Genomic DNA, 22,417 nt, shown 5'->3' with positions numbered 1-22,417 from the left:
ACAAGTATTTTATCTTGAACTAAATAGGGACATAGTGCTTCTGTTTTCAAAAATGTTTATTATTTGTCGAAGCCTAATTTAATTTATCTTTAAAAAGTGGTTCCTCATGGTCTTTATTAGTACTGCACTGTAACTCTGCTTCATTATTATGTTTGTGTCCCTTTAACAATGCTTTTATCTTAGCAAAAGATCTTTTTGCAATCCAGACGATGGGACACAAAGCATTGAATAAATCTGATTTTAATATTACTGGAGAGCTCCTCTATAGTCAAACAACATTTCACCCCCATCATAATGTTTATAGGAATGATTTACAATGCTGTACATGATATAATTCTTTAACAATAGTCCAATAAAAAGGATACCAATATATGGTTGCACAAATGTCTTTCTCTTCAATAAAATTTTTAGTTATGTGAACACTCTATCTTTTAGAATGACTTACAAATAAAATTTCTACCTTGACTTGTGTATTAAAATACAGGGAAGGAGAGCAAAATCTATTTTTCAAAACATAGCCTAACCACCTAATGACTTGTTTAACCGGCATCAATCTTTGTACCTGCCAGATCTTTTCTCTTTCCTTCAAATAAACTGGCATAATGCTGATTTGGTTCATATGTTGACACAAAATGCCCTCTATCCTAGAGGAATAATTATTAGTTTTTCCTCAGTGTGGTTTGAAGGTACCTTTGGTCTTAGAGATGGTCCTTTTCTCCCAGAAAACAAACAAACAAAAAAACCCTAATCTATTCCTTGCTCCTTCCTGCCCCATTTGAAGAGTGATAAAAGGAAAGCAAAGTATTTTCAGGAAAAATGAGGCATACAGAAGTGTTCTTTCTTAAATGTTTCAATGAAAAAGCTTAGATTTAATCTAAAGGGCAATTTTAAGTAAATTTGTTGTAATGTAGGTTACTCCTTGGAGCTGTGCATCACTATTTTCTGAATCCTTATCTGAGATAACTCTTGAGCTTAGCGGTACATTGTATGGTCTTGAACAGCAAAACTCTCTTTGTTCCTCAGCTCCAACATGGCATGTAAATATACTTCATCATCACTGGCCCCAACACAACAAATTTTATGCTTGCCATGTGCCTTAGTATATTTGGACTGCTGTAACGGAATACTATAGACTGGGTGACTTATAAATAGCAGAATTTTATTTTTCACAATTCAGGAGGTTGGGAGGTCCAAGATCAAACTGCTGGCAGATTTGGTGTCTAGTGAGAGCCCCATTCCTAGTTCATAGAAGGTCATCTTTTTGCTGTTTCCTCACATGTTGGAAGTGGGTAAGGAAGCTCCCTATAGTCTCTTTTATAAGGGCACTAATCCCATTTGTGAGGGCTACATCCTCATGACCTAATCACCTCCCAAAGGCCCCATCTCCAAATACCATCACACTGGCATTAGGATTTACATGAATTTGGGGGAGATACAAATATTTAGTCTATAACACCATGTTTCTTAATGATATACACTTGCCTATATATCTGGCCATGGAAAGAGTTTCACCAGGGCTTTCAGCATTTCTAGGTTAGATCTGACTCAAACTGTTATAAACTTTCTTTTTCTGAAACCACACATGTTTTATTTCCAACTCATTAATGTCACTGGACACTTTCAAAAGACAAAATTGATAGCTAGTGATTATTTTTAGAATTATTGTATAGTTTTTCTTTAGCTTTTTCAAATCAAGCATGTCAGCTAAGTTTTCAGTTGCATTGTCTGCCCTTCTAAAGATATTCTTAGTTTGGTAGAACTACTTCCAATAAGAAACAACTAAATAAAAATCACCTCATATTCAATTTTCTAATCCCATGGTTTTAACAAGTATCTCTAAAATGATTGCTTTAGAATGATTAATACTTAAGAACTTCCTTAGAGTTAAAACAAACAAATCAATATAAATTTAACTATGTTTTTTGATATGTGAGATGATGAATTTCATATCTTGCTTAATGAGACTCTTTCACATGCCTTTTAAGTGAAAAGTATATCAGTTGCAGGGGAAGGGGGTTTGCTTATTTGCGTCATTGCTCAGATAGGCATTTATTCAGAGCTGCAAGTAAGTCAGTGCAATCTATATGGGTAGCTACCTTTACTTCCCTCTATAAAGGACACACACACACACACACACACACACACACACACACACACAGAGTAAAAGAATGGAAGTCTTGTGCTAGAGTTTATTGGTTACAAAGGTGTACATATACATACACAATCATACATATAATGTATTTTTGCAATGCATCAGTTATCAGTTATTTTTTATAATTACAAAAGAAGCAACTGCAATCAGACAGGTTATAAATACTAGTGCTCCCATTTTCTAGTTGTATTCTCTTCAGTAAATCTTATTACTTCTCTGACAATTTTTTCCTTCATTTTTAAATGACAAAATTTAAAATTTCTCTCTTTACTCACAATGTTATTATCAGGGTCAAATAATAAAGTATATTTGTCAATTCTCCATAGACTGAAACTTACTATATACATATTATTAAGAATCCCATATGAAAAATTTCTCTCATTGATTCCTAATGGCATTCTGAATATAAATTGAATGGGCCTTTCTTTTTCTACTACTCTTCCTCTGCTTCCTTCTCTTCTTCCTTAGTGCTTTCATACTGTTACTTAGTAAAAATGACACAACACGCTCCATGTTTGCAATTCAACCTTGCAAGATTTGGCTGCCTTTGAGTCAGCCATGGACTACTAATGAATATACTGATAGCTTGACATTTCCAACCTTTTCCAAAACCTGAGAACCTAATGTTAGTTGTCCTTTTTAATATAGGCAATAAGAGGTAAGTCCCTTATTAATTGGAGGAGACATCCCAAACCTGGGTTAACCACCACCTCACAATAGGGAACTCAGGTCTTAATCTTTCACATTTGTTTCTCTGTTTGTCTCCATTCCTTTTAGAGTTCTGACCACTTGACAGGAAATGTTAGCCAGCTACTGCAATTACACATATCAAAATTACCATCCTGTGGTAACTGTCAGCTTAGTGCATTAGCTAAGGCTACAATTACATTGTGACATTTTGCTAATTGTCATTCAAGCCCCAAAGACAAAGATGCTGACTCTAAGTTCCAAAGCTGACCTTTTTAGAGGGAGCTAATTGGAAGAGTTCCTTTCCTTCCCAGGAACCTTCTATTTAGCATCTTTAAATAACCTACAAAAGCATTTACCAGCATTAAGATACATAATGCCGTCACTTCCACTTACTCTGATCCCTGGATCATATTACATTTATCACTTGATTTGAAGCATTAAAACCCTACCAGCCTTCTCTTCTAATCAATGGTAATTATTTCAAACAGCTTTTAATAGATAATTCAATTATAAGTCCTTCAGAAACCTGCCACTTTTAAAGACAATGAAAACAAACAATAAAAAAAACCCACACAAAATAAGAAGAAACAATGAAGTGCTGAGGCAGGACTATGAAGAACCCTTACAGCTAAATTTGAAAACTTACCATTTGCCATGAGAATTTGAATAATATAAATGCAAATGTTAACCTAATAGGTACATTCTCTTAGAACTCAGAACCACAAGTTGTTTTGTTGTATCATGGGCACCTGGGTGGCTCAGTTGGCTAAGCGACTGCCTTCGGCTCAGGTCATGATCCTGGAGTCCCAGGATCGAGTCCCACATCAGGCTCCCTGCTCGGCAGGGAGTCTGCTTCTCCCTCTGACCCTCCCCTCTCTCATGCTCTCTCTCTCTCTCATTCTCTCTCTCAAATAAATAAAATCTTTAAAAAATGCAAAAAATAATTCAGACATTGATGTATTCAAACTGAAAGCTCAGATTTAAATTTTTAAAGATCATTTATTTGACAGAGAGATGGAGAGAGAGAACAAGTAGGCAGAGAGGCAGGCAAAGGGAGAGGGAGAAGCAGGCTCCCCGCTGAGCAGGGAGCCCAATGTGGGACTCGATTCCAGGACCCTGGGATCATGATCTGAGCCGAAGGCAGCTGCTTAACCAACTGAGCCACCCAGGCTCCCCTCAGATTTAAATTTTAATTCACTAGTATTTCCGGATTTGTTTGCAGTGACTGCATAAAGTCATAATGGGTTTGTGTGTGAAATATGGATATTCAAGCCTACCCATTCTCTGTTGCCAGCACCCACCTGTCTTAATTTGCAGACCTTTAAAATAAGTAAGAAAGGTAATAGTTTAACAGACAAAACAACAATAATATAGCTTCATCCACTAGAAGCCAATATAGCAGTAGGAATGTATTAGTTATCTATTGCCTTATAAGTAAATTATGACAAAACTTAGGTGCCTAAAACATTTATTCTCTCATAGTTTTTCTGGGTTAGGAATTTTGGCATGGCTTTTCTGGATTGTCTGGCTCAGTGTCTCTCACAGGTACACTGGGCTGTGGTCTCATCTGAAGACTGTATTGGGGAAGGATCCAATTCCAAATTCAGATGGTGTTTGGTATGTTTCCATGTTTTCTGGGCTGTCAGACTAGAGTTTCAATTCTTCAGTGACTTTTAACCAGACACTGCCCTCAATTCCTTATAACAGTATCTCTCCATTGGGTAGTTCACAGTTTGCTTAATCAGAGCAAGCAAGGAAGATGATTAGGAGGGGAAGGAATACAAAGAATATATATATATATATATATATATATATATATATATATATATATATATATATAAAAGAGTACAAGAAAGAAGGAAGTCAGTGTTTTCTGTCTAAACTTGAAAGTGACAACCTATCAAATTTTTTTACAACATTGTACTTATTAGAAGCAAATCACTATGATCATCTCACACTCAAGGATGTGGATCATTTGTGTTATTTTAGAAGGCTGCCTATCATAAGAAAAAATAGAGTTTTGTGTCTTTATTCTCCAAGATAATGAGGGAGGTTTTTCATGCTTGAGTGGAGGTCCCATACCATCAAGTATATTTCTGACTGCCTTTTACAAGAAGCCAAAAGGAGATATATGGATGGTAGATACACAGAAAGACAGACAGATAGATACATGCATAAATACAGATGCAGTCACAGATACAGAGACTGATGTATATCTACTATAAGACTGTCAAGCCTTACATTGGGTAAAGCAGCAAAATTATATGTGGCTGTTTTAAGTTGACTGACACATTAATCTTATAAACAAATGTGCTCCATATTATAAGTAGAGACACCAGACAATACATTTTATATATCTTTATAAATTTGTAATATAATTTTTGAAAACCTATTTCAAATCCTTTATTCATTTGAATACTTCCTCTGGTAAGCATACATATAACAAACTCAGCAGTTCTAGCTCTTGCATTATTTCATGAGAAATATTTTCTAATAATAAATTGATGAAATATTCCATTAAAGACATACTGAACATGATATGTTTAGTATATCAGGTCTCTGAAAGCCCCTTCCAATATTTAATCACCTGTGAAAATATCCGTTCCACAGTTCCTTTCGAGGACAGAAAGGTGTGATTTGTTATTGTTAGCTAGCATAGCATATCTGGATTTAAGTTCAGGAATCTCATTTATTAGCAAGTAAGAACTGTAGTGGTCCACTTTTAGGACTTTCATCCCATATTTTGTGTTTGATTCCCACTTGTAGCAAAGATAATGAAATAAAACCTAGAGGGAATAAATAAATCTATATGTTCAAGTTCTTCAACTAATTAGTTAATAGACCTTGGGCTAAAATCCATTTATCTGATTCCAAGTTTAGTACTTGTCCTAAAACTGCATATTTATACCAATATGTTGCAAACAATAGAGTACAAGTAAAAGACTACAAGGTACAGGGCATTTCATACTTTTCTTATTACCCTTTCCTTCATTAAGAGCATGAATGAGCAAGATTTAGATGGGTAGGTTTTAAAGAAACTAGGAAAACAATACATTTTAGGAACTCTCAACCATTATAGGAAAGCATTCATTTAAAAGATATCTGATAACTACAAGTATATTTACTCAGTAAAATAAGTCCCCAAATGACAGGGCCAAAGAACCTTTGAAATGAATAAACTGAATAATTAAATAAATGAATTTCTTTATTTTTTCTGAAAATCAAAATATTGCGTTTCTCAAACACATACTATAATACATTTTAGAGTCACTGTTTACTATAGGCTGCCCCCTAAGTGCTGGATATTGAACACTGATACTTTGCATATGGTTGCTCCTGAAATGTGTGAATTGTTGCCATTATGCATACTACGGACATGGATTCTCCATTGATCCTTCACTCTAGATTGCTGAACTTACACACACTTCTACTCCTTAAAATCAGGCTAGGAAATTATGTATTTGCTTATCATTTTATTTTTACATTGCATTTATTCTCTAGGGAATTCTCCAAATATTCAGATTCTCCCTTGTAATACATAAATCAACAAATGAGGGAAGGGACATTTTTCTTTTCTTTTCTTTCTTTTCTTCTTCTTTTTGTTTTTGTTTTTGTTTTTGTTTTTTGAGGGAAGGGATTTTTATAATGAGCCCACTATGTGACAAGAATAATGCTATATATGAAAATGTTTTCTTATTAAGCATCATATCAGTCTTGTGAGATGTCATTAACCCCATTTTACTTATAAAGAAAATTAGGATTAAAGAATAAACAACTTGCCAAAGCCCATGGAAATAGCACCAATTCACACTGTTAGAATTAATTCCTTTCACCTCCAAAAACAATGCTCTTTCCATTGATCTGCATGTTACCAACAGACACTGATGGAGGAAAAAAAAATTAGGGAGGAAGGAAAGTCATTTCATATGGAGGAATAATTAGATTACCATTTGAAGCCATGGGAATACAACTGATAACAAGCAGTACTTAGATAATGATGACTTTTTTAAAAAAATATTTATTTATTTGCTAGAGAGAGAGAGCATAAGCAGGGGGAGCTGCAGGCAGAGGGAGAAGCAGGCTCTCCACTGAGCAAGAAGCCTGATGTAGGACTTGATCCCAGGACCCCGGGATCATGACCTGAGTTGAAGGCAGATGCTTAACTGACTGAGCCACCCAGATGTTCCAATGATGACTTTCAAGTACAAAAGTTCAAAGCTATTTTTTTGTTGTTTTTTATTATTACTTGGAGTAACAAGCTATAGCAATCTAATAACAGGAATATTTTTCAAGTCTTTCAATGGGCACGGAGTGAGACATAATCACTTTTAAAGTCATCTACAACTTAGAAACTCCATGAAACCCTAATATTGTATAGTTCTGAGTTATTAGGAAGTCAGAAGAGCAACTACCTCAGTGCAGCATATAATTTTTAGTGAAATAAAATACAGAAAGGAACAAATGTTGCATTTCCTACATTGGAGATCCATATTGATTGTACTAAACTACATTTTAAACCAAATAGTAGAAATTAGAAATTAATAACCATTTTTCCCCCATAATGCTTTGAAAAGTGTGGCATCTTTATGTGCTTTTACTTAGGTAACCAGACTATTGATAAAATATTCTTACAAATCATTTATTCTCTCCCTTACTTAATATTAAAAAGCCAGTTGATATGGTTGAGTTGATCTATGAAGAGGTCCACGTGGTAAAGACCTGTGAGAAGTTCCAATGCGGAACTGAGAATCTCAATTTAACAGCTCATAAGGAATTGAATTCTACCAATGACCACATGGGTGAGCTTAGAATGGATTGAATTCAGTTGGCCCTTTAGATGAAACCACAGAGCCAACTGACAACTTGGTTGAAGTCTTGTCAGAGACCTGATTCAGATGACTGCAAGTTATGTCTGTCTGAAATTACTGACCCACAGAAACTGTGAGATAAAATTGTTTATCCTGAGGTATTTTGTCATGTAGCAATTGGTAACTAATGCAAACTGGAATATTTAGTTATTTAAATCAGAATAGTTTTAGTGATCATGAAAACTGTAAGACTAATGATTTTTTCATTATCTAGTGAAAAAATGAGCCAGGGGAAAGACTAAAAGTTTGAGCAAAAATGCCCTGATAATGCATCACAATTGCACTGTATTACTAGTGCAGTATTTGAATTTTATGATTGGAGCACAATACAATTTTAACATGTTAAATGCAATTTTGGAGATAGATCTGATGATCTTTTTTTTGGCTTTTATTTTTCATTCATTGGGGAATCTGATTTTCATAGTTATACAGCTTTTTCTATAAAGGTTGTTTTAAAACACATTTTTCCATACCCCCATATATTACACTTGTAACAAGTTCAATAGAATTGTATCTATATTGTCAGTCATTAAATGCTTCCCACACAAAAATATTTTATCAAGTTTTATTTTATTTTAGGAAGTTTGCTGCTATTCTGGTATATGATTAATTTTTACTGGGAAAAATTTGGAAGTGTTTTTAATACTTTGACAAAGTTTGGAAGGAATGGCTATTATAAATCTTAATGTGAAGCCCTTTGGATTTTACATTACATATGCAGAAAACGGGCAGGGATGAGAATCACAAAAATTGTGCGTTGTATGTTTCTGAAAGCATATATAATATTAATTCAGAATCTTAGAATTTAAAGAGACAAAAATTATTTATTTCCAGTATATCAAATAGATTGTATGTTGCATGTCAAATTTAATCCATTTTGTTCACTCCCTGCAGTGCTGTGCTAATAAGGATTCCTATCTCATCCACATTCATAAGAAAAACAAAAGTATAATAATCAATTAATTGTAACTGTAATTGGTAGAGCAGAAGAATAGGGATGCTTGTACCATTTATATGCCACTGCTGTTTTGGCTTCCTCCAGAGTTTTGTCATGATGGAGTAACACTATATTTGCAAGAAGGCCATTTCAATAGATCCTGAAAGGTTTTCACACTGAACTAAAGTCTATTTTCTTGATTTTCTAATCCTAGTTTTGATCATTTTGGTAAAATATAGCTCATTTCTATTATTTTATCTTCTCACTGATCCCACCCCAAATATTTTTGAAAGTAAAATTTTTTAAGCTCTTACCAAGTCTTATTCCAGGGGCGCCTGGGTGGCTCAGTCTGTTAAGTGTTTGCCTTCAGCTCAGGTCATGACCCCAGGGTCCTGCATTGAGTCCAGCTTCAGGCTCCCTGCTCAGTGGGGAGCCTGCCACTCCCCCTGCTTGTGCTCTCTCTCTATCAAATGAATAAATAAAATCTTAAAAAAGAAAACAAAGTTTTATTCTGATTGTCTACAATTTCTATAAATTTCCTCTACAAAAGAACACATTGTTGTGGAACCCTTGATCTGGGAGATCATGTATTGATCATACTTTCTATATAGCACTGTTTCTCAAGTTAGGCACTGAATCAGGCTCCTTGAGAAAGTTGTCCTAGTGATTTTGCTCTTCACCTCGAATTAATAAAAATGAGTTTCTTGTACCATTCATTACATATCAACAGGTTTCCTGCTCCCATGTATCTACCCATTGTCTTATCAATCATGGTTGACAGTTATGGGAAGTGTATCTTTTGGACCAGGTGGTTTAATTAGAACAATTCATAGGCATTAACCTTGGTCAAACATTCAACTCAGCCAGTGCTTGAGACTTGGTCTTATTCTCTGCAAGGAATAAAATATAGCTCCTGAATCTTTTTATTGTTTCTTGGGCTAAAATTCTTACTTCCTCAAAGACTGTAAGCTTCCCAATTCATTAGTTAATGGCATGCCTTTATTGTATTATTAACAAAACTTTACAGATGGCTCTGTACTTTTATCTGTATCCATGGATATAGAAAATGAAATCCAGCTCTGATGTAGGAAATCCTAAAAATGTAATATGGTTGAGAATAATTACAATTTCATGGTTTTGCACCATAACTAGTGCTTAACTCTTGGTGTCTTGCTAGTATTTTCCATGTGAACATATAATGCCCAATAGTATTTGATTTACAGCAAAAACATATTTAGCTCTATATTAATATATATTATTATAATATTATAATTAATATGTTATATTAATTTTAATATATTTATTTGTATATAATATATATTTTATCTTTATTTATATTATATATTTAAATAATAATATAAATAAATATTATATTATATACAATATATAATATAAATATATTAATATATAACATATATATATAAATATATATATATTTAGAGTTTTCCTTAATTTTCTGTGATGGCCCAATGACTTCTATCTGAATAAATGATACAAAGTATGAGATTATTAACTACAGTTTAGTATTTAGTGCCTGTCATTTGTGGAAACTCAAAATCAGTTGGCTTGTCAAACATGCACTCATTTTAATTTTGCTTTCCTTATATCATGATAAAACATACTGATACTGATAAAAACAATTTAATTACTATTTGTTAAGGGCATTGTAGCAAACATGTTACATAGTTTATCACCTTGTTTTATTTCAACATCACTGTAAGAAAGGTTGTTTTTGCCCTTTCAAAGATAAGTAAACTAATGTTTATAAGATCACACAACTAAAAAAATACTGGAACTAACCCATTAGCTCTATTAATTATAGTGCAATGTTCCCACATGTTCAGAGAGCACATTTAAAATTTGAGAAGTAGTTCAGTCTTATTTTTCACCTTTTCATCAAAAATTTTTTTCCTTATTCAGCTTTTTTTTCCCTTTTCACTCAAGTCCCTGGTCCTGTATGATTGAGTAAAAATCTTAATGACTGAGATTTATCACACATTATCTACAAGGAAATACAAGATGAGAGAGAGAAAGAGAAGAAAGAACACATTTACAAGATATTTATTCATGCAGCCCTATCAACAGACATGAGAATGCAATTTGTATTTTTACTCTATATCACTCATTACTTTTATGATAACAATTTCCATAAATTTACTTTTCAAGTATAGTGGAATCTGTTTTATTCACCTTTAAATTATTTTCAACTTTTTAAGGGGAAAGTGCTCTAATTTGAGTGCTCTGGGATGTGGGGAAATATTCTATGTTCCTAAGTCAGTGTTTTATGTGTGTGTGTGTGTGTGTGTGTGTGTGTGTGTGTTTATGATTTCAAAGACTTGGGTTGTGACACTTTTAGGATTTTATTTTTCTATAGTGAAGTAAACCATTGTTATATGTCTAGTATGTTTAGTGAACTTAAGATTATTTTAGATCTCTGGGTATGCTTTTACTACAGAAATAAGGCCATGTTTTATAGGTTTGGGATATGATCAAGGCCTCTAATACACATCTTAAAGCAGAGGATTGTGCTTATAGCTAGAACTTAAACTGTGATGTTTATGTGATGCTTCCTGCAAACAAGTGACTTTTGGATAATCAGTCCTTTTTCCTGTAGCCAACAGGAAATTGGCTCAACAACTAAATAGCCACAGCTTCAGAACCTTACTTCTCTCTCTTCTGCCTTTACTCTTGCACTATTATCTAAATATCTCACAGGTACTCTCTTCATGCTTGCCCCTTAATAAGTTTCTGATTTTCCCTAAAATAAACAGGATATTCAATCGCTCCTCAATTGAATGTGTTGGTTGGATTTTGCACTTCCCATTCAGTGACATATATGTCAGAAAATGAGTTTTCTCAATAAACTGAGAGAAGATGACATGATTTGCCAAAGTAAATGGAGAGGAATTGGGTTAGCTAAATCTTTGTTGTCAGTTGATAGAATGAGAGCAAGAAATGAACCTAGGAAAACATCATTAAAATGAGATTTCCAAGAGAAAGTGTTAGGAGTAAAAATACACATCTTAGACCTCCCTCAGTCTGATCAATATGTAGAAAATGTAGAAAGGATAGGACAACTCTCATAAAAAACAAGAGTGTTAAAGTGGAGATGGGGAGTATAGTTAAAGCTACCGTATTTTAAATCTGTACTTTTTACCTGGCACTTTGCTAAATCCATTGTATATAGTTTTTATTTACTTAAACAACCCAATATATACATTAGTATTTCTATTTTATAGATAGGGAATCTGAAATGTGGAGAGGCTAAGAAATTCATTTAAAAATTCACACAGCTAGTAAGTGGCAAATTGAGGACTCAAATTCAAAACTTTTTTTTTCGTAAACTCTAAAATGTCTTGTTCTAAACTCTCCATGATGAAAATAAGAGGAGTAAGCGAGGCAAAATTTTACCTTTACCTCTTAGGGAGTTTTGGTTGGGGCTGAGAATTAAACTGACATAAGACAGATTAACAGGAGAAAAGCATACAAATTGGTAAGTTTTATGTGAGATGGGAGCCCCCATGAGGGAAAAAAAGACCCAAAGTGTGGAAACCTAAATGCTTTTATGCTAGGTTGAACAGAGAGGTAAGTGTGGAAAAGTGACTAAGGAAGCTAAAGGAAGATAAGAATTATTTTACCGAGGTCTATTTGTATGGAATTTCCTCAGCTGTGACTCTTACTAAAGAATATTCCTTTTTTCCTGGTACAGGGGAGTTTTTATTTCCTGTTTTCCAGAAGAAGAGGGAGGGTTCAAATGCCCTTCTTGCATCTGCTATATTTCAAGTGCCTTTAGTTCAAAATAATCCTTGTGTCTAAGTGGCATATTTTTGCAGGGGGGGGGCATTTTCTGCCACCCTTCAGAGGCAAGTGCAGAGGGAGGTACTTCACATGTGACCTATAAATAATCAGAAACAACATAATCAACAGTTGTCAGATACCTGTGACTGACAACAATCGTGACTAAGGAATTTGTCTTAAATAACCCCACTTAGCTTTTTTGCAGTATTAATCAGCATTCTCCTGTTTGGCTGTGGAACTTACTAACTGATGCCCGAAGTTTGACAAACACATACAGCTGGGACATTACTCTCTGAGAAACTTATGAATATTTGCTCCCACGAGTTGAATATTAGGCTGGTCAAGATTGATTTTGTTGCTTCCAAGTCTACTAATTCCACGTATATCAGTTATTATGTTTACATAATTTAATTAAATATTGCATCAATCCAGTTATGATTGTCAAAAAAGAGTTGTTTCCTGAAGAATTAGTTGAATGCTTTCAAATATAAGCCAGACAATTCACTAAAAATTTGCTAATTGAGTACTAGAGAGCTAAAAAAGATGGGATATTATGCAAAAAATATCGAAAGCATTTTGCAGTAAGATGACTTTGTAATAAGCTTTTGTTTCCTTCTTCATTTTAAAGAACTTGATACTGAAATGCTATAGAATTCGATTTTGGTTGTGATTTATGCAAGAGAGATTGCCAGTTAGTAGACGTATACTCAAACCAAAAACCTGGACCCTGCACCCAACAATAGGCTAATGAATATGCATCATGCAAATGTGTATGTGCGTGTGTGGAAAATAATATATTTTACTTTTTCATAAAAGTACTACCAAAAATATATTGTTTTCTTATCTTAAAAATACAACACTGGAAAGCAAAATTCTAGTTGTTGTAATTCATTACATGTTTTATTAACAATGGTGAAAGGAATACATCAATAGTAGAATGGATTTATGTTTGAAATACAAAATTGTTCATTTCAAGAGTTTGACTTTGCCCTTTTGTAACTTGAAGGTGAGATTTTTGTTGAATTTCTTCTTAGAGTTGGTCAGAATTTCCTCTTTGCTTTCTGATGTTCATTTTGCACTGTAAATACTGAGATGCAATCTTCTCCCCTAGCTTTTTGATTGCTATCCTATTATCTGGGCCCTGTCTCAGACCTGCTTTAAAAGTTCCTTTCCAGTTGAATTTACCTTTCACAGGATCATCCTGATCTTCCTTTTCTCCAACTTCAGAATGTCCTGGGTACTTCATCTTTTCTTCTTTTTTTTTTTTTTCCTTAGAGTATGTTTCAACTTCTGAATGCCTTTTGCTTTTTCCTACACCTATTTTTGTCTCATTGCCATTAGTGTCTTTCTCAGGACTCCTATCTCCATCCATTTTTCTCTCCACATTTGCCCTGGCTTCTCCTCTTGCTTTTCTTTCTTTCTGAGCCAGTAGCCTTAGAGTTTCCACACCTTCAGCTTCAAGCACAGCCTTTTTAGGTCACTGACTTACTCAATATTCTGTTGTTTTTTTAGTTCTTTTTTCCAATTTCCTGCCACTCTTCCTTCTTTTCTCTTTTCTTCTTCTTTACTTTTGCTTGCTCTTCTGTAGTGGTTTGTGTTTTTTTGTTTGTTTGTTTGTTTGGAGGACTGAGCATTGGCAGAGATTTCTGCATGCAGGTTTGACCCTTGGTTGAGTGACTGTTTATCTAGCCCTTTACTGACTGATTCCTTTCTCTGAATGATAAGGACACCTTTTCTGCAAGTGCATTCAGTTTATTCCTTCACATAAATGAAGGTACAAAGAGGTTCTCTTGCTGGAAGCTTCAGAAAAGATATTCCACACCTGTTCCTGAGCAGATTTCTTATAAACTTAAACTGTCCCTTCTCCAAATCTGAAGTTTTACCTTTTTCCTTGGCACATTGTCAAACCACTAATTTGTCCTAAAAGGTCTCCCACATTGTGGCTGATGCTGGGTCTTTTTATTAAATTTCTTAATTTTATTTTCTTAATCCATACCTGTTGTTTAATATCACTCTTGGTTTTACTTTTCTAACCTTTGCTACCATATCGTTGATTGCGCTTGAGCATTTCGTGTGGTGCTTATCATCATTGCTCCCTCACCCACAATCCTGTCAAGGAAGTGCTTTTTTCCAGGGTAGGGAGGAAGAGTTCCAGTTTCACAGTCATCTCTGATTCTCTAGGTAGGATCTAGTATCTTCTTCTACCAAACATTTCTCCAGAAATCATTACTAGAGCCAGTGTAAGAAAAACATTCATAATTTCTGCAAACTGGCCCATACTTTCCTACTTTCACATTCTTCACTGACTCTCCATGTGCATTGCATGTAAAAAAAAAACACAGCGTGTTAACTAAATGAGTAAATATATATTAATAAATATTAATATCAAAATATTTAAACTTGTCTCTCAGCCAGGACCTGCCATTGGTTTCAACACATGTGAAATTGCCTCTGCCTGCTTTGGTCAGCTACCACCTTTCTCCTAGGCTTCCTGACATAAAGTGCATGCATTTGAGTTTTAAGTTAAAATTTAAGATAAATTCACATTGCTATTTACTTAGCGATTCTGAACTATAACTGAAATATTCCAACCAACAACTGTAAATTGAACCCTCCAGATAAAGCTTCTGTAATAATACAGTTTTGAGTTGAATTAGAAGTATATATTAATCATCTGTATGGTATAGATTTACTTAAATCTATTTACACAAATTTAAGCTTTATTATATATCTAGAAAACAGTTACGAATCTTGGTTATGTTCAGTTTTTCATACACTTCATGCTCATTCATTCATCAATAAATTTTTTAAGCATCAAATCAAGGAAGTTAACATTTGAGAACAGATTCTGCGTTTTAAATGTCTTGAGGAAATTGACAGTGTGTTTGACACAACTGATGTAATTTCCCTATGCCTCAGTTTCCTCAAATCTAGAAAGAGGAAAGCGAATTAAATAAGTTAATAGGTTGTTCTCAATATCAAATGATTTATGTGCTAAGAACATAAGGATTTCCACATGTCAGTTTTTATTAGTGCCAGCATGTGAAAAGTAATACTGTACATTCTGAGGATAGGCAAGGCCATGGTTAATAAGCTTGAAAGCTTCCACTCTTGCCGGACACCAAATAAGCATACACAGAGATAATACAGTTGTGCATACACAGATATATAGATAGATAGATAGATAGATAGATATACAAATATATACATATATACACAGATATACACACGTATGTTCATATATACAGATATATACATATATAGAGATATACCAATATATATGCATATATATGTGTGTGCTCTTGAATCTAACTCCATCCATGTGGTTGCAAGTGGCATTTTTCATTCTTTTTTATGGCTGAGTAATATTCCAGTGTGTGTGTGTGTATACACTTCTTTATCCATTCATCACTCAGTGGACATTTGGGCTCTTTCCATAATTTTGGCTATTGTTGATAATGCTGCTATAAACACCGGGATGCATGTATCCCTTTTAATTAGTGGTTTTGTATCCTTTGGGTAAATACCAAGTAGTGTACTTACTGGATAATAGTGTAGTTCTCTTTTTAACTTTTTGAGGAACCCTCATAATGTTTTCCACAGTGGCTGCACCATTTGCATTCTACCAACAATGCAAGAAGCTTCCCCTTTCTCCATATCCTCACCAAAACCTGTTTCTTGTGTTGTTTATTTTAGCCATTCTGACAGGTGTGACATGATATCTCATTGTAGTTTTGATTTGCATTTCCCTGATAATGAATGATGTCAAACATCTTTTCATGTGTCTATTGGCTATCTGTATGTCTTCTTTGGAGAAATGTCTATACCTGTCTTCTACCCATTTTTTAATTGGATTATTCATTTTAGGGGTATTGAGTTGTATAAGTTCTTTATATATTTTGGATACTAATCATTTATCAAATATGTCATTTCCAAAAACCTTCTCCCATGCCCCTTCCTTAGGTTGTCTTTTAGTTTTGTTGATTGTTTCCTTAACTGTTCAGAAACTTTTTATCTTGATGAAGCCCTAATAGTTCATTTTTGCTTTTGTTTTCCTTGCCTCAGGAGATGTATCTAGAAAGAAGTTGCTGTGGTTGATGTCAAAGAGGTTACTGCCTGGGATCTACTGTAGGATTTTGATGGTTTCTTGTCTCATATTTAGGTCTTTCATCCATTTTGAATTTATTTTTGTGTATAGTATAAAAAAGTGGTCCAGTATCATTTCTTTGCATGTTTCTATCCAGTTTTACCAACAGCATTTGTTGAAGAGACTTTTTCCTTTAGATATTCTTTCCTACTTGTCAAAGATTAGTTGACCATATAGTTGTGGATCCATTTCTGGGTTTTCTATTCTGTTCCATTGATTTATGTGTCTATTTTTGTGCTGGTACCATACTGTTTTGATCACTACAGCTTTGTAGTATAACTTGAAATCTGGAATTGTGATGCTTCCAGCTTTGCTTTTCTTTTTCATGGTTGCCTTGGCTATTTGGGTCTTTTGTGGTTCCATACAAATTTTAGGATTGTTCTAGCTCTGTGAAAAATGCTGTTGGTATTTTGATAGGGATTGCAGTTAAATGTGTAGGTTGCTTTAGGTAAAATAGACATTTTAACAGGGATTTTTCTTCTAATCCATGAGCGTGGAATCTTTTCCCATTTCTCTGTATCCTTTTCAGTTTCTTTCATCAGTCTTGTATAGTTTTCAGAGTATAGGTTTTCACCTCTTTAGTTAGGTTTATTCTTAGACATCGTATTGTTTTTGATGCAATTGTAAGTGGGATTGATTTCTTAATTTCCCTTTCTGCTACTTCATTTTGGGTGTACAGAATGCAACAGATTTCTGTACATTGATTTTGTTTCTTGTGACTGTACTGAATCCGTGTATCAGTTTTAGCAGTTTCTTGATGGAGTCTTTCTAATTTCTATATAGAGTATCGTCATCTGCAAATAGTGAAAGTTTTATTTTTTCCTTGCCACCTTGGATGTGTTTTATCTCTTTTTGTTGTCTGACTGCTGTGGCTAGGGCTTCCAGTACTATGTTAAATAATAGTGGTGAGAGTGGACATTCCTGTCTTGTTCCTGACCATACAGGAAAAGCTTTCAGTTTTTTTCCCATTGAAGATGATATTAGCTGTGGGTTTTTCATATATGACATTTATGGTGTTCCCTCTAAACCTACTTTGTTGAGGGTTTTCATAATGAATGGATGTTAGACTTTGTCAAATGCTTTCTCTGCATCTATTGAAATGATCATATGGGGGCGCCTGGGTGGCTCAGTTGGTTAAGCGACTGCCTTCGGCTCAGGTCATGATCCTGGAGTCCTAGGATCGAGTCCCGCATCGGGCTCCCTGCTCAGCGGGGAGTCTGCTTCTCCCTCTGACCCTCTTCCCTCTCGTGCTATCTATCTCTCATTCTCTCTCTCTCAAATAAATAAATAAAATCTTAAAAAAAAAAGAAATGATCATATGGTTCTTTTTTTAAGATTTGTTTATTTATTTGAGAGAGAGAGGGAGAGAGCACAAGCAGGGGGAAGGGCAGAGGGAGAGAGAATCTTGAATTTCCTGAGCACAGAGCCCAATGCAAGGCTCACCCCAGGACCCTGAGATCATGACCTGAGCCAAAATCAAGAGTCAGCTTCTTAACTGACTGAGACACTGAGGTGCCCTAAATGATCATATGGTTCTTATCCTTTCTTTTATTAATGTGGTTTAGCACATTGATTGATTTGTGAATATCGAACCACACTTGTACCCAAGGAATAAATCCCACTTGATTGTGGTGAATTATATTTTTTTAAAGATTTTATTTATTAATTTGACAGATAGAGACACGGCGAGAGAGGGAACGCAAACTGGGGGAGTGGGAGAAGGAAAAGCAGGCTTCCTGCTGGGCAGGGAGCCTGATGCGGGGCTCTATCCCAGGACCTAGGATCATGACCTAAACCGAGGGCATACGCTTAATGACTGAGCCACCAGGCACCCCTGTGATGAATTATATTTTTAATGTATTGCTGGATTCAGTTTGCTAGTGTTTTATTGAGAATATTTGCATCCATGTTCATCAGAGATATTGGCCTGTAGTTCTCTTTTTTAGTGGAATCTTTATCTGGTTTTGGTATCAAGGTAATGCTTATTCCTCGTGGAATGAATTTGGAAGTTTTCCTTCCTTTCTACTTTTTGGCACAGTTTGAGAAGAATGAGGTATTAACTCTTCTTTAAATGTTTACTAGAATTCACCTGTGAAGCCATCTGGCCCTGGACTTTTATTTGTTAGGAGATTTTTTAAATTTCTGATTCAATTTCTTTGCTGGTTATTGATCTGTGGAACTTTTCTATTTCTTCCTGTTTCAGTTTTGGTAGTTTATATGTTTCTAGGAGTTTATCCATTACTTCTAAGTTGTCCAGTTTGTTGGCATATAGTTTTTCATAGTATTCTCTTATAACTGTATTTCTGTGGTGTTAGTTGTTACTTCTCCTCTCATCTGTGCTTTTATTTATTTGGGTCCTTTATCTTTTCTTTTTGATAAGTCTGGCTAGAGGTTTATCAATTTTATTAATTTTTTTTTCAAGAACCAGCTCCTGGTTTCATTGATCTGTTCTGTTGCATATTTTGTTCAGTTTTCTATATCATTTATTTTTGTTCTCATCTTTACTATTTCCTTCCTTCTACTGGCTTTAGGCTTAATTTGTTTTTCCTTTCCTATCTCCTTTATATGTAAGATTAGGTTGTTTATTTGAGATTTTTCTTACTTCTTGAGGAAGCCAGGCCTGTATTGCTATGCACTTCTCTTTTAGGACAACTTTTGCTATGTCCCCCAAATTTTGGACTGTTTTGTTTTCATTTTCATTTGTTTCCATGTATTTTTTGTGTGTGTGTGTTTCTTCTTTTATTTCCTGATTGACCCATTCATTGTTTAATAGCATGTTGTTTAACCTCCATGTATTTATGGTCTTTCTATATTTCTTCTTGAGGTTGGCTTCTAGTTTTATAGCTTTGTGGTCAGAAAAGGTGCATGGTATGATTTCAAACATTTATTTATCTATTGAGGCATTTTTTTTATCTTTTGAGGCATGTTTTGTGTCCTAATATGTGATCTATTCTGGAGAATGTTCCATGTGCATCTGCTGTTTAGGGTGGAATGTTCTGAATATATATGTTAAGTTCATCTGGTCCAGTGTATCATTCAAAGTCATTGTTTCCTTGTTTATTTTCTGTTTAGATGATCTGTCCATTGATGTAAGTGAGGTGTTAATGCCCACTACTATTATTGTGTTATTATTAATTAGTTCCTTTATATTTCTTATTAATTGCTTTATATATTTGGGTGCTCCCATGTTGGGTCTATAAATATTTAGAATTGTTATATCTTGTCATTAGATTGTCCCATTTATGATTATAGAATGCTGTTTGTCTCTTTTTACAGTCTTTGTTTTAAAGTCTAGTTTGTGTGATATAAGTATTGCTACTACAGCTTTTTTTTTACATCCATTTATGTGATAAATATTTGTCCACACCCTTATTTTCAATCTACAGATATCTTTAGGTCTTAAATGAGTCTCTTGTTGGCAGCATATAGATGGGTCTTGTTCTTTTGTTTGTTTGTTTTATTTTGTTTTTTAATCCAGTGTGACACTCTATGTCTTTTTTTTAAGATTTATTTATTTATTTTAGAGAGAAAGAGATAGAAAGCGAGAGTGGGGGGAGGGGCTGAGTGAGGGAGAGAGAGAATCTCAAGCAGACTCCACTGAGCACAGAGCCTAATGTGGTGGTTCATCTCAAGACCCTGAGATCATGATCTGAGCCAAAATCGTGAGTCAGACACAACCTACTGGGCCACCCAGGTGCCCCTATGTCCTTTGATTGGAGCATTTAGTCCATTTATATTCAATGGAATTACTGATAGATATGTATTTATTGCCATTTTATTACTTGTATTGTCATTGTTTCTGGATATTTTCCCTGATCCTTTCTTGTCTTTGTCGCTTTTGGTCTCTCCTCTGCACTTAAAGGTCCCCTTTAATATTTCTTGCAAGTCCGGATTAGGGGTCATGAACTCCTTTAGTTTTCATTTGTCCGGGAAACTCTTTATCTCTCCTTCTATTCTGAATAGGCTTGCTGGATAGAATATTCTTGGCTGCAGACTTTTACCCATTCAGCACCTTGAATATATCATGCCATTCTCTTCTTGCTTGCCAAGTTTCTGTTGATAAATCTCCAGCTAGCCCTATGGGTTTTCCCTTGTAAGTTAAGGACTTCTTTTATCTTGCTGCTTTTAAGATTTTTTTTTTATCACTATATTTTACAAATTTAATTCCAGTATGTCTTGGTGTTGGCCTGCTTTTGTTGAATTTGATCAGAGTTCTCCATGCCTTTTGGACCTGGATGTCTGTTTCCTTCCTCAGATTAGCAAAGTTTTTTGCTATTATTTCTTGAAATAAATTTTCTGTCCCCTTTTCTATGTCTTTGTCTTCCGGGACTCCTATAATATGACTATTATTACATTTGATGGAGTCACTGAGTTCCTTAAGTCTATTTTCATGTTCCATAATTATTCTTTCTGTTGTTCACCTTCATTATTTTCCATTATTATGTGTTCTATATCACTAATTTGTTCCTCTGCTTCTTCCAGCCTGCTCTTCATTACATCAAGCCTGTTTCCAATCTCATTTATTGCAGTTTTCATTTCTGATTGATTCTTTTTCAACTCTTCAACAAATATTTATGAAGCCTCTACTATAGGCAAGCACTATGGGAGAGAAAAGATGTGATTTCAGTATGGATTCCATTCCCTGAGCCTGTATAATTTTATGATGAGGATCATAACACCAGGACCAGACAAGCACCTTCCAACTGGGAACGGTGTTTATTGAGGCTGTACCTGTGTTAGATAAATGAGATCATTTGAACCACATTTAGGTTTTGTGGCTATATTTAGACCTGTATAATGCTGATGTATATTTAAACCAAATTTAGCCCACATATGAAGCATTTATTTCCACTTTTTAAAATTACCTTGACATTCTTTAGATGATATAATTTTCCCCCACAGAATTCTATGTAATGAAGCTTTTCCCTATCCTAAATAAAGGGTAAATTTGAAATCTAAGTTAAACAATTGAATTTTCTTTTTCTGAACAATGAATTACAAGGAAATGAATAAAGACACCTAAATATTTGGAGCTCATTCAGTTCTTGCAGCTAAATCCCCATGATGCTACTCTTGTTATACAACTGTACCAGAACCAAACACTTCTGAATTTCATTGATGACTATCAGTTTCCAGGTCTGATTGCTATCCTTTCTTTCAGTTATACTTCTGATTATGTAACTACAGTCAGACCATCTTGATTGCAACTAAAGAATTCTAAGTGAAGAACATCAAAATAGAGAATTATATCTATTCAACAGAGCCTCAAAGAAATCAATTTATAATAGGGTGGAATACTATGTTCATAATCTGACATGCGGCTTCACAACCCCTGACATGTAAGGGGAACACAACTAAGTTCTTCTGTGGCAGAAGCTGCTCTTGACTACTTCACTACTGCTGCCCTGATTAGTGTGATGAGCAGGAATGCAAAGGCTACACAGTATGGTAGTCATGACTGAATGCCTGAAGAAATTTAAAGTAAAAGAATAGCCCAGCTCAAGTCATTAAATTCTGACTGCAAACTGAAACTCAAGGGGTATATATGACTATATTTTAATAATAGCTATCTTCTTACAACTGGGCAGTTGAGATGGCCATAAATCAGATTTGGGATTTGTTCCTGCAGGTAGCTGAATTGAATTATCAGCTGTATTCTCAACTTTTTCTGGTCTTTGTGTGAAGAAATATTAATGCAAATAAATAAGGAAAAAACACTACCTGAGATGTTGAAATAGTGTCATATGTGAAGATCTGGGGGTCCCTAATGCATGAAAATCCTCTTCTGCCATTCTCCTCCTATATAAAGAATCCCCTCTTCCTTT

At 34.6% G+C, this 22,417-nt stretch overlaps 1 pseudogene; it reads right to left on the bottom strand.

Annotated features, from left to right (window-relative positions):
• Positions 1-13,475: 13,475 nt before the first annotated feature.
• LOC113938412 lies at positions 13,476-15,529 on the bottom strand (annotated as a pseudogene).
• Positions 15,530-22,417: the final 6,888 nt, after the last annotated feature.

This window comes from Zalophus californianus, chromosome 8 (assembly GCF_009762305.2).
Source record: "Zalophus californianus isolate mZalCal1 chromosome 8, mZalCal1.pri.v2, whole genome shotgun sequence".
Taxonomy (NCBI): Eukaryota; Metazoa; Chordata; class Mammalia; order Carnivora; family Otariidae; genus Zalophus; species Zalophus californianus.
The sequence above is the reverse complement of the archived record's forward strand: the minus strand, read 5'-3'. Positions and strand labels throughout refer to the sequence as shown.